We start from the raw sequence: 11,563 nt of genomic DNA on the forward strand, positions 1-11,563 counted from the left end.
ACAAATAATCAAGAGAAAATGCCATTATTTTACTCTTTCAAAAATACTATTTATGAGTTAAATGTCTTTTAATGTTCACCTCATTACCAAGCTGAACAGAAATCTTTAAAATAATCCAATCAATTACATAATATATGTATATTTCTCACTGACTACATTTTATTCTATTCTTTTAGATACTATTCAAATCAAGACCCATAGTTAAAGTAAAAAAGAAGTAAAAAATATATTATGGTTTAATGCTTATATGTTTCTGGCAAAAAAATCATGTAACATACTGTGTACCTGTGAAAAGTTTTTAATTAATTAATTTATTTTAATTGGCTAATTACTTTACAATATTGTGGTGGTTTTTGCCATACATTGACATGAATCAGCCTCTGTGAAAATGTTTTAATCATATTTCATATTTTAAATTTTTGGTCAAATATAGAAATTGCTTTGATGAATAAAATCCAGATTATTACCAATGAAGGTATAATAGGAATATTAAGCATAGGAATTTCAAAATTACTTAAGGAAGGAAAAATTCAGCTTATTCTACTAATTTTGTTTCATTGTTAGGAGATATAGGCATATATTTTTATGTCCATGTGTATGACACTCTTAAAGAAATGAATACATTTTGTTAGCATTGCTCTCCTTCATTTAACAGATATTTACAATCAGTCTCCAATTAGCTTCAGAAGTGTCCCAAGTTATTGAAGGGGGTGCTTATTGGGTATGTAAACACTGTATTTCATTTTTAATTTTAATTTTTAAGATAAACCGGCAAGATAATGCACTTCTCTTTCATAATTGAACTATTATAAAACTTAACAATTCTCAAATAGAAACTAAACAACTAGTTCCTATAGAAAGTGACATAGCAATCATTTTTTAAAATATTTCCTAATTTGAACAAAAACATTAATGTTTAATCTCTGCTACACGTTTCTCTCAGCTCATTAAATAGATTGTGCATGAATAAATTGGTAGTATTACAAAATGTAAATTAATGTTAATATTTAACCTCAGATATGCAGATGACACCACACTTAATGGTAGAAAGCAAAAAATAACTAAACAGCCTCTTGAAAGTGAAAGAGAAGAGTGAAAAAGTTGGCTTAAAACTCAACATTCAAAAAACTAAGACTATGGCATCTGATCCCACCACTACATGGCAAATAGATGGGGAAACAATGGAAACAGTGACAGACTTTATTTTGGGGGCTCCAAAATCACTGAAGATCATGACTGTAGCCATGAAATTAAGAGACACTTTCTCCTTGGAAGAAAAGTTATGACCAACCTAGCTGCTGCTGCTGCTAAGTCGATTCAGTCGTGTCCAACTGTGTGCGACCCCATAGATGGCAGCCCACCAGGCTCAGCCATCCCTGGGATTCTCCAGGCAAGAACACTGGAGTGGGTTGCCATTTCCTTCTCCAATGCATTAAAGTGAAAAGTGAAAGTGAAGTCGCTCAGTCGTGTCCGACTCTTAGCGACCTCATGGACTGCAGCCTACCAGGCTTCTCCGTCCATGGGATTTTCCATGGGGAGGGAGGAGGGTTCAGGATGGGGAACACATGTATACCTGTGGCGGATTCATTTTGATATTTGGCAAAACTAATACAATTATGTATATTTTAAAAATAAAATAAAATTAAAAAAAAAAAAATACTGGAGTGGGGTGCCATTGCCTTCTCTGACCAACCTAGACAGCATATTAAAAAGCAGAGACATTACTTTGCCAACAAAGGTCCATCTAGTCAAAGCTATGGTTTTTTCAGTAGTCAGGTATGGATGTGAGAGTTTGACTACAAAGAAAGCTGAGAGCCAAAGAATTGATGCTTTTGAACTTTGGTGTTGGAGAAGACTCTAGAGAGTCTCTTGGACTGCAAGGAAATCAAGCCAGTCAATCCTAAAGAAAATCAGTCCTGAATATTCATTGGAAGGACTGACACTAAAGTTGAAACGCCAATACTTTGGCCACCTGATGTGAAGAGCTGACTCAGTAGAGAAGACCCTGATGCTGGGAAAGATTGAAGGCAGGAGGAGAAAAGGACAACAGAGAATGAGATGGTTGGATAGCATCACCGACACTATGGACATGAGTTTGAGTAAACTCGGGTATTGGTGATGGAAAGGCAATGGCACCCCACTCCAGTACTTTTGCCTAGAAAATCCCATGGATGAAGGAGTCTGGTAGGCTGCAGTCCATGGGGTCACTAAACTCCAGCAGGACTGGGTGACTTCACTTTCACTTTTCATTTTCATGCATTGGAGAAAGAAATGCAAGCCACTCCAGTGTTCTTGCCTGGAGAATCCCAGGGACGGGGTAGCCTGGTGGGCTGCCATCTATGGGGTCGCACAGAGTCTGACACGACTAAAGCAACATAGCAGCAGCAGCAGCAGCAGCAGGGAAGCCTGACATGCTGCAGTTCATGGGGTCGCCAAGAGTCAGACACGACTGAGTGACTGAACTGAATTGAACTGAACCTAAATACAAATGTAATATAATATTTACATTGCTTGCTACATTAAATATAACTTACATAAAACTAGTTTATATTCCTGATAACTAAAACTCAAAGAGAAAAGAAACACTTTGAGAACTGGGATAACTACTTTCATATAATCAGAGGAAAAGGAAGAGATGAGAAAAAAGTTTCTATTGAAGAACATGAAGAAAATTAGCTTCATTGAAACAAGGCTTTTGTAAAAATAACAGTGAAAAGAGAGAAGGATGATTGTCAAATGTAATAAAAGGGAGGAAACTACAATTATATACACTATTATTATTATTATTATTATCGACACCTTCATTTATTTCCTTAATACATCATGAAATAACATATTCAATTGTTTGAAAAAGAAACAACTGTGTGTATTATATTCATGAAGGCTTTTTTCACTTGTTGGTTCTGTAAGCTATAGATGAAAGGACTCAAAAGTGGGGCAATAGAGGTATTGAGTAGTGCTATTCACTTTTAAAAAGATTCTCTTTGACTGATGGTTTAACATACATGAGGATGCAGCTGTGATCAGAAAAGAATATCACAATCATGTGAGAAGAACATGTTAAAAAAGCTTTTTTCCTGTCATTAGTTGAAGGGATTTTCAGAATTGTTAACGCAATATAGGTACATGATGTGAATACCATTGATAATGGGACCACAAGAGTCATCAAAGCAGAAAGGAATCCCATTGTCTCAGTGAGCTGTGTGTCTGAGCAGGAGATCTGCAGGAAGGTAGCTGGGTCACACATGAAATGATCAACAATGTTGGAAGCAAAAAAGGCAAGGTTTAGGGTTAAAAGGAGAGGTACAAAGATGATCAAAAAGCCAGCAATCCAACAACAGAAGATAAGAAGTGTGCAGATTTTACTGTTCATGATGGCTGTGTAATTCAGGGGCTTACAGATGGCAACATAGCAGTCATGGGACATAGCTGCCAGCAAGTAAAATTCAAATGCTCCAAGTAATAAGCTAAAAAACAACTGTGCAATACAACCATTATAGGAAATAGTTTTGTCCTCCATTTCCATAATAATTAGAAATTTAGGGATGCATGAAGTAGTAGTAGTTGTAGTCAGAGAAGGCAGTGGCACCCCACTCCAGTACTCTTGCCTGGAAAATCCCATGGACGGAGGAGCTTGGTAGGCTGCAGTCCATGAGGTTGCTAAGAGTCGGACACAACTAAGTGACTTCACTTTCACTTTTCACTTTCATGAATTGGAGAAGGAAATGGCAACCCACTCCAGGGTTCTTGCTTGGAGAATCCCAGGGACAGGGAAGCCTGGTGGCCTGCCGTCTATGGGGTCACACAGAGCCGGGCACGACTGAAGTGACTTAGCAGCAGCAGCCGCAGTAGTAGTAAAGAATAATTCTAAAAAGGAAAAATTCTGAAGAAAAAAATATACAGGGGTTTGAGATGAGGATCCACCTTAGTGAGAGTGATGATGGTGAGGTTACCAATGATGCTTAACAAGTAGATGAGAAGTAGGAAGATAAATAATACTATTTTCATTTGTGGGTCATCGGTCAAACCTGCCAGGATAAACACTGTCACTCTTGTGTGATTTCCCATTAATGCCCTCTACTTTAGGAAGTCTACATAGAGAAAAAAAAAAAAGTGGAAAGGAAGAAAACAATGTTCCCATTTGGAAAATGAAAAGGGGGATAACTAGTGTCTAAGGTAGAGTTAGCAAATTGAAATTTCAGACGGGAGAAGTGAAAAGCAAAGGAGAAAAGGAAAGATATAAACATCTGAATGCAGAGTTCCAAAGAATAGCAAGAAGAGATAAGAAAGCCTTCTTCAGCGGTCAATGCAAAGAAATAGAGGAAAACAACAGAATGGGAAAGACTAGGGATCTCATCAAGAACATCAGAGATACCAAAGGAACATTTCATGCAAACATGAGCTCAATAAAGGACAGAAATGGTATGGACTTAACAGAAGCAGAAGATATTAAGAAGAGATGGCAAGAATACACAGAAGAACTGTACAAAAAACATCTTCACAGCCCAGATAATCACGATGGTGTGATCACTGGCCTAGAGCCAGACATCCTGGAATGTGAAGTCAAGTGGGCCTTAGAAAGCATCACTACGAACAAAGCTAGTGGAGGTGATGGAATTCCAGTTGAGCTATTCCAAATCCTGAAAGATGATGCTGTGAAAGTGCTGCACTCAATATGCCAACAAATTTGGTAAACTCAGCAGTGGCCACAGGACTGGAAAAGGTCAGTTTTCATTCCAATCCCAAAGAAAGGCAATGGCAAAGAATGCTCAAACTACTGCACAATTGCACTCATCTCACACACTAGTAAAGTAATGCTCAAAATTCTCCAAGCCAGGCTTCAGCAATATGTGAACTGTGAACTTCCTGATGTTCAAGCTGGTTTTAGAAAAGCCAGAGGAACCAGAGATCAAATTGCCAACATCCGGATCATGGAAAAAGCAAGAGAGTTCCAGAAAAACATCTATTTCTGCTTTATTGACTATGCCAAAGCCTTTTACTGTGTGGATCACAATAAACTATGGAAAATTCTGAAAGAGATGGGAATACCAGACCACCTGATCTGTCTCTTGAGGAATTTGTATGCAGGCCAGGAAGCAACAGATAGAACTGGACATGGAACAACAGACTGGTTCCAAATAGGAAAAGGAGTTCGTCAAGGCTGTATATTGTCACCCTGCTTATTTAACTTATATGCAGAGTACATCATGAGAAATGCTGGACTGGAAGAAACACAAGCTGGAATCAAGATTGCTGGGAGAAATATCAATAACCTCAGATATGCATACGACACCACCCTTATGGCAGAAAGTGAAGAGGAACTCAAAAGCCTCTTGATGAAAGTGAAAGTGGAGAGTGAAAAAGTTGGCTTAAAGCTCAACATTCAGAAAACGAAGATCATGGCATCTGGACCCACCACTTCATGGGAAATACATGGGGAAACGGTGGAAACAGTGTCAGACTTTATTTTTCTGGGCTCCAAAATCACTGCAGATGGTGCCTGCAGCCATGAAATTAAAAGATGCTTACTCCTTGGAAGGAAAGTTATGACCAACCTAGATAGCATATTCAAAAGCAGAGACATTACTTTGCCAACAAAGGTTCATCTAGTCAAGGCTATGGTTTTTCCTGTGGTCATGTATGGATGTGAGAGTTGGACTGTGAAGAAGGCTGAGTGCCGAAGAATTGGTGCTTTTGAACTGTGGTGTTGGAGAAGACTCTTGAGAGTCCCTTGGACTGCAAGGAGATCCAACCAGTCCATTCTGAAGGAGATCAGCCCTGGGATTTCTTTGAAGGGACTCAGCTAAAGCTGAAACTCCAGTACTTTGGCCACCTCATGCGAAGAGTTGACTCATTGGAAAAGACTCTGATGCTGTGAGGGATTGGGGGCAGGAGGAGAAGGGGACGACAGAGGATGAGACGGCGAGATGACATCACTTACTCTATGGATGTGAGTCTGAGTGAACTCCGGGAGTTGGTGATGGACAGGGAGGCCTGGCATGCTGCGATTCATGGGGTCGCAAAGAGTCGGACATACTGAGCGACTGATCTGATCTGATCTGAACGCGCTGCTCCTTCATGTTGTAAAAATGGTTAATGCCAGGACGAACAATCCTTTGCATTTCCAGGGTATCTGGACAGTTGATTCAAAGTTTCCCTTCTAATTTCACCACTGAATAATATACGTGATCATATTAATTGTTGGTTGATTTTAAGTGAATAAATTCAGGGAAAATTAAGCAGACTATTAAAGCATAGAAACGTTTTTCCAGCCTTAATTTTGTACAAGAATTATGATAGAAGTCATTTTCTATTTTGCTTAAGAGGACCTGAATACATGTCATCACTTCATGTTTTGTATTTAACGCAAACACACACACACACACACACACACACACCCCTAGCTATCATCAATAAATAGGACTAGTACACTTTTGCCATTTTACTCAATCAAACTCAAATTTCTAATTAATGTTTCATTTACTTTCATGGCAAATGAGATCCACTTTTATGTATATGAATATGAGACATCAGGAATATACTTATTTGGTGTCCTTACTGGTATTTACATTCCTTTGATATCTGTCACCATCCTCATCCTCTCCAATTTGTGTTCTTAAAAAAATATAAGCAAGAATATTCTGATGACCTGAATATACAACAAGAAAACAGCAGTTTTCCTCTACATGGTTTGACTCTAAGAGTAGGTCAGCTAAAGTGAAAATGGAAAAAAAAAAAAAAAAAGCAGGATTTAGGAATGGATAGAAATGCATAACTATGTACTCAGAAAATTATATGAGGTGTCATAATGAAAAGCAAGAGAAATATAAAGATGAAGTTTATGGAAACCTAGTAAGGTAAGCTGGATTTTTAGTGATAAGGCAGTGAATTTGAGGAAAGCTCTTAAAATTGTGTAAATAATAAGTAAAATTTAATAAAATTAAAACTGTAAATATTATTAAAATGTGCAACTTAGTATATAAAATTAATAAATAAAATTTCCAAGAAGAAAGTAGGTACCAATGAAATTTCTCTCCATCTACTTGTTATTTGCACTTGCCATTTTATTCTTTGTCTACAGCACAGACTAAAAACGATGACCAGTTTTGAGATCAACACACCTAAGAGATGAGGAGTAAGTATTTGATAAATTTCAAACACATAATAAATCTCAGAATTGTTGACAAAAGTTTACAAGGCATACATTTCCATATGATCAGAATAATAAAGTGTATGGCTAACATGTAAGTTATGAAATATTGCCAAGATATAACTATTTTCAATGACAGGCATATTTCAAGTGAGAGTGAATCATTCAGGGTTGTATAGCTAGCAACTGGGGAATGGGATGAAGAGCTGAAAGAGTATATTTTTTAAAATTGTCTTCTTAGATGTGGAAAAGTGTGTATAAATAGTTTTAGACCAAATATAGCATATTTCTTAAACAAAAAATGATTAATGATATCTCTAGGGAAATGTAACTTCCTTGGTATCTTCCTGATCAAACACATAAAATAATCAAGTTTTTGTGATGGGAGATAGAGAAGACAATGTTTTCTCTGTTTAGAATATCCAGGTTTATTTCTTTTTTATTTTATTTTATTTTTTAACTTTACAATATTGTATTGATTTTGCCATATATCAACATGAATCCGCCACAGGTATACACGTGTTCCCCATCCTGAACTCTCCTCCCTCCCTGTACCATCCCTCTGGGTCGTCTCAGTGCACCAGCCCCAAGCATCCAGTATCGTGCATCGAACTTGGACTGGCGACTCGTTTTATATTTGATATTATACATGTTTCAATGCCATTCTCCCAAATGATCCCACCCTCTCCCTCTCCGACAGAGGCCAAAAGACTGTTCTATACATCAGTGCCTCTTTTGCTGTCTCATATACATAGTATTTGTTACCATCTTTCTAAATTCAATATATATGCGTTAGTATACTGTATTGGTGTTTTTCTTTCTGGCTTACTTCACTCTGTATAATCGGCTCTAGTTTCATACACCTCATTAGAACTGATTCAATTGTATTCTTTTTAATGGCTGAGTAATACTCCATTGTGTATATGTACCACCACTTTCTTATCCATTCATCTGCTGATGGACATCTAGGTTGCTTCCATGTCCTGGCTATTATAAACAGTGCTGTGATGAACATTGGGGTTCACATGTCTCTTTCAGTTCTGGTTTCCTCTGTGTGTATGCCCAGCAGTGGAATTGCTGGGTCATAAGGCAGTTCTGTTTCCAGTTTTTTAAGGAATCTCCACACTGTTCTCCATACTGTCTGTATTAGTTTGCATTCCCACCAAAAGTGTAAGGGGTTCCCTTTTGTCCACATCCTCTCCAGCATTTATTGCTTGTAGATTTTTGGATTGCAGCCATTCTGACTGGGGTGAAATGGTACCTCATAGTGGTTTCGATTTGCATTTCTCTGATAATGAGTGATGTTGAACATCTTTTCATGTGTTTGTTAGCCATCTGTATGTCTTCTTTGGAGAAATGTCTAGTTATTTGGCCCATTTCTTGATTGGGTAGCTTATTTTTCTGGAATTGAGTTGTAGGAGTTGCTTGTATATTTTTGAGATTAGTTGTTTGTCAATTGCTTCATTTGCTATTATTTTCTCCCATTCTGAAGGCTGTCTTTTCACCTTGCTTTAATTTCTATTCTGGTGCAGCTTTTAAGTTTAATTAGGTCCCATTTGTTTATTTTTGCTTTTATTTCCAATATTCTGGGAGGTGGGTCATAGAGGATCCTGCTGTGATGTGTGTTGGAGAGTGTTTTGCCTATGTTCTCCTCTAGGAGTTTTATAGTTTCTGGTCTTACGTTTAGATCTTTAATCCATTTTGAGTTTATTTCTGTGTATGGTGTTAGAAAGTGTTCTAGTTTCATTCATTTCCAAGTGGTTGGCCAGTTTTCCCAGTACCACTTGTTAAAGAGATTGTCTTTTCTCCATTGTATATTCTTGCCTCCTTTGTCAAAGATAAGGTGTCCATATGTGCTTGGATTTATCTCTGGGCTTTCTATTTTGTTCCAGTGATCTATATTTCTGTCTTTGTGCCAGTACCATACTGTCTTGATAACTGTGGCTTTGTAGTAGAGACTGAAGTCAGGCAGGTTGATTCCTCCAGTTCCATTCTTCCATCTCAAGATTGCTTTGGCTATTCGAGGTTTTTCATATTTCCATACAAATTGTGAAATTATTTGTTCTAGTTCTGTGAAGAATACTGTTGGTAGCTTGATAGGGATTACATTGAATCTATAAAATGCTTTGGGTAGTATAGTCATTTTTACTATATTAATTCTTCCAATCCATGCACATGATATATTTCTCCATCTATTAGTGTCCTCTTTTTTTTTTTTCTTTCACCAGTATTTTATAGTTTTCTGTATATAGGTCTTTAGTTTCTTTAGGTAGATATATTCCCAAGTACTCTTGCCTGGAAAATCCTATGGACAGAGGAGCCTGGTAGGCTACCGTTCATGGGGTCGCCAAGAGTTGGACATGACTGAGCGATTGTTTTCACTTTTTACTTTCATGCTTTGGAGAAGGAAATGGCAACCCACTCCAGTGTTCTTGCCTGGAGAATCCCAGGGACGGGAGAGCCTTGTGGACTGCCGTCTATGGGGACCCACAGTGTTGGACATGACTGAAACGACTTAGCAGCAGCAGCAGCAGCATTCCTAAGTATTTTATTCTTTTCGTTGCAATGGTGAATGGAATTGTTTCCTTAATTTATCTTTCTGTTTTCTCATTACTAGTATATAGGAACCCAAGGGATTTCTGTGTGCTGACTTTATATCCTGCAAATTTACTATATTCATTTATTAGCTCCAGTAATTTTCTGGTAGAGTCTTTAGGGTTTTCTATGTAGAGGATCATGTCATCTGCAAACAGTGAGAGTCTTACTTCTTCTTTTCCAATTTGGATTCCTTTTATTTCTTTTTCTGCTCTGATTGCTGTGGCCAAAACTTCCAAAACTATGTTGAATAGTAGTGGTGAAATTGGGCACCCTTGTCTTGTTCCTGACTTTAGAGGAAATGCTTTCAATTTTTCACCATTGAGGATAATGTTTGCTATGGGTTTGTCATATATAGCTTTTATTATGTTGAGGTATGTTCCTTCTATTCCTGCTTTCTGGAGAGTTTTTATCATAAATGGATGTTGAATTTTGTCAAAGGCTTTCTCTGCATCTATTGAGATAATCATATGTTTTTTATTTTTCAATTTGTTAATGTGGCATATTACATTGATTGATTTGCGGATACTGAAGAATCCTTGCATCCCTGGGATAAAGCCCACTTGGTCATGGTGTATGATCTTTTTAATGTGTTGTTGGATTCTGATTGCTAGAATTTTGTTAAGGATTTTTGCATCAATGTTCATCAGTGATATTGGCCTGTAGTTTTCTTTTTTCGTGGCATCTTTGTCAGGTTTTGGTATTAGGGTGATGGTGGCCTCAAAGAATACGTTTGGAAGTTGACCTTCCTCTGCAATTTTCTGGAAGAGTTTGAATAGGATAGGTGTTAGCTCTTCTCCAAATTTTTGGTAGAATTCAGCTGTGAAGACGTCTGGACATGGGCTTTTGTTTGCTGGATGATTTCTGATTACAGTTTCAATTTCCGTGCTTGTGATGGGTCTGTTATGATTTTCTATTTCTTTCTGGTCCAGTTTTGGAAAGTTGTACTTTTCTCAGAATTTGTCCATTTTTTCCACGTTGTCCATTTTATTGGCATATAATTGCTGATAGTAGTCTCTTATGATCCTTTGTATTTCTGTGTTGTCTGTTGTGATCTCTCCATTTTCATTTCTAATTTTATTGATTTGATTTTTCTCCCTTTGTTTCTTGATGAGTCTGGCTAATGGTTTGTCAATTTTATTTATTCTTTCATAGAACCAACTTTTGGCTTTGTTGATTTTTGCTATGGTCTCTTTTGTTTCTTTTGCATTTATTTCTGCCCTAATTTTTAAGATTTCTTTCCTTCTACTAACCCTGGGGTTCTTCATTTCTTCCTTTTCTAGTTGCTTTAGGTGTAGAGTTAGGTTATTTATTTGACTTTTTTCTTGTTTCTTGAGGTATGCTTGTATTGCTATGAACTTTCCCCCTAGGACTGCTTTTACAGTGTCCCACAGGTTTTGGGTTGTTGTGTTTTCATTTTCATTCATTTGTATGCAAATTTTGATTTCTTTTTTGATTTCTTCTGTGATTTGTTAGTTATTCAGTAGCGTGTTGTTCAGCCTCCCTATGTTGGAATTTTTAATTGTTTTTCTCCTGTAATTGAGATCTAATCTTACTGCATTGTGGTCAGAAAAGATGCTTCGAATGATTTCAATTTTTTTGAATTTACCAAGGCTAGATTTATGGCCCAGGATGTGTTCTATCCTGGAGAAGTTTCCATGTGCACTTGAGAAAAAGATGAAATTCATTGTTTGGGGTGAAATATCCTATAGATATCAATTAGGTCTAACTGGTCTATTGCATCATTTAAAGTTTGTGTCTCCTTGTTAATTTTCTGTTTAGTTGATCTATCCATAGGTGTGAGTGGGGTATAAAAGT

The 11,563-nt window shown here is 37.2% G+C and overlaps 1 pseudogene; it reads right to left on the reverse strand.

Annotated features, from left to right (window-relative positions):
• Positions 1–2,837: 2,837 nt before the first annotated feature.
• On the reverse strand, positions 2,838–4,239 carry LOC147372190 (olfactory receptor 6C3-like; annotated as a pseudogene).
• Positions 4,240–11,563: the final 7,324 nt, after the last annotated feature.

The sequence above is a fragment of the Bos grunniens genome, chromosome 5 (assembly GCF_055505025.1).
Source record: "Bos grunniens cultivar Pamir isolate PY7600 chromosome 5, Bosgru_T2T1.0, whole genome shotgun sequence".
Lineage (NCBI taxonomy): Eukaryota > Metazoa > Chordata > Mammalia > Artiodactyla > Bovidae > Bos > Bos grunniens.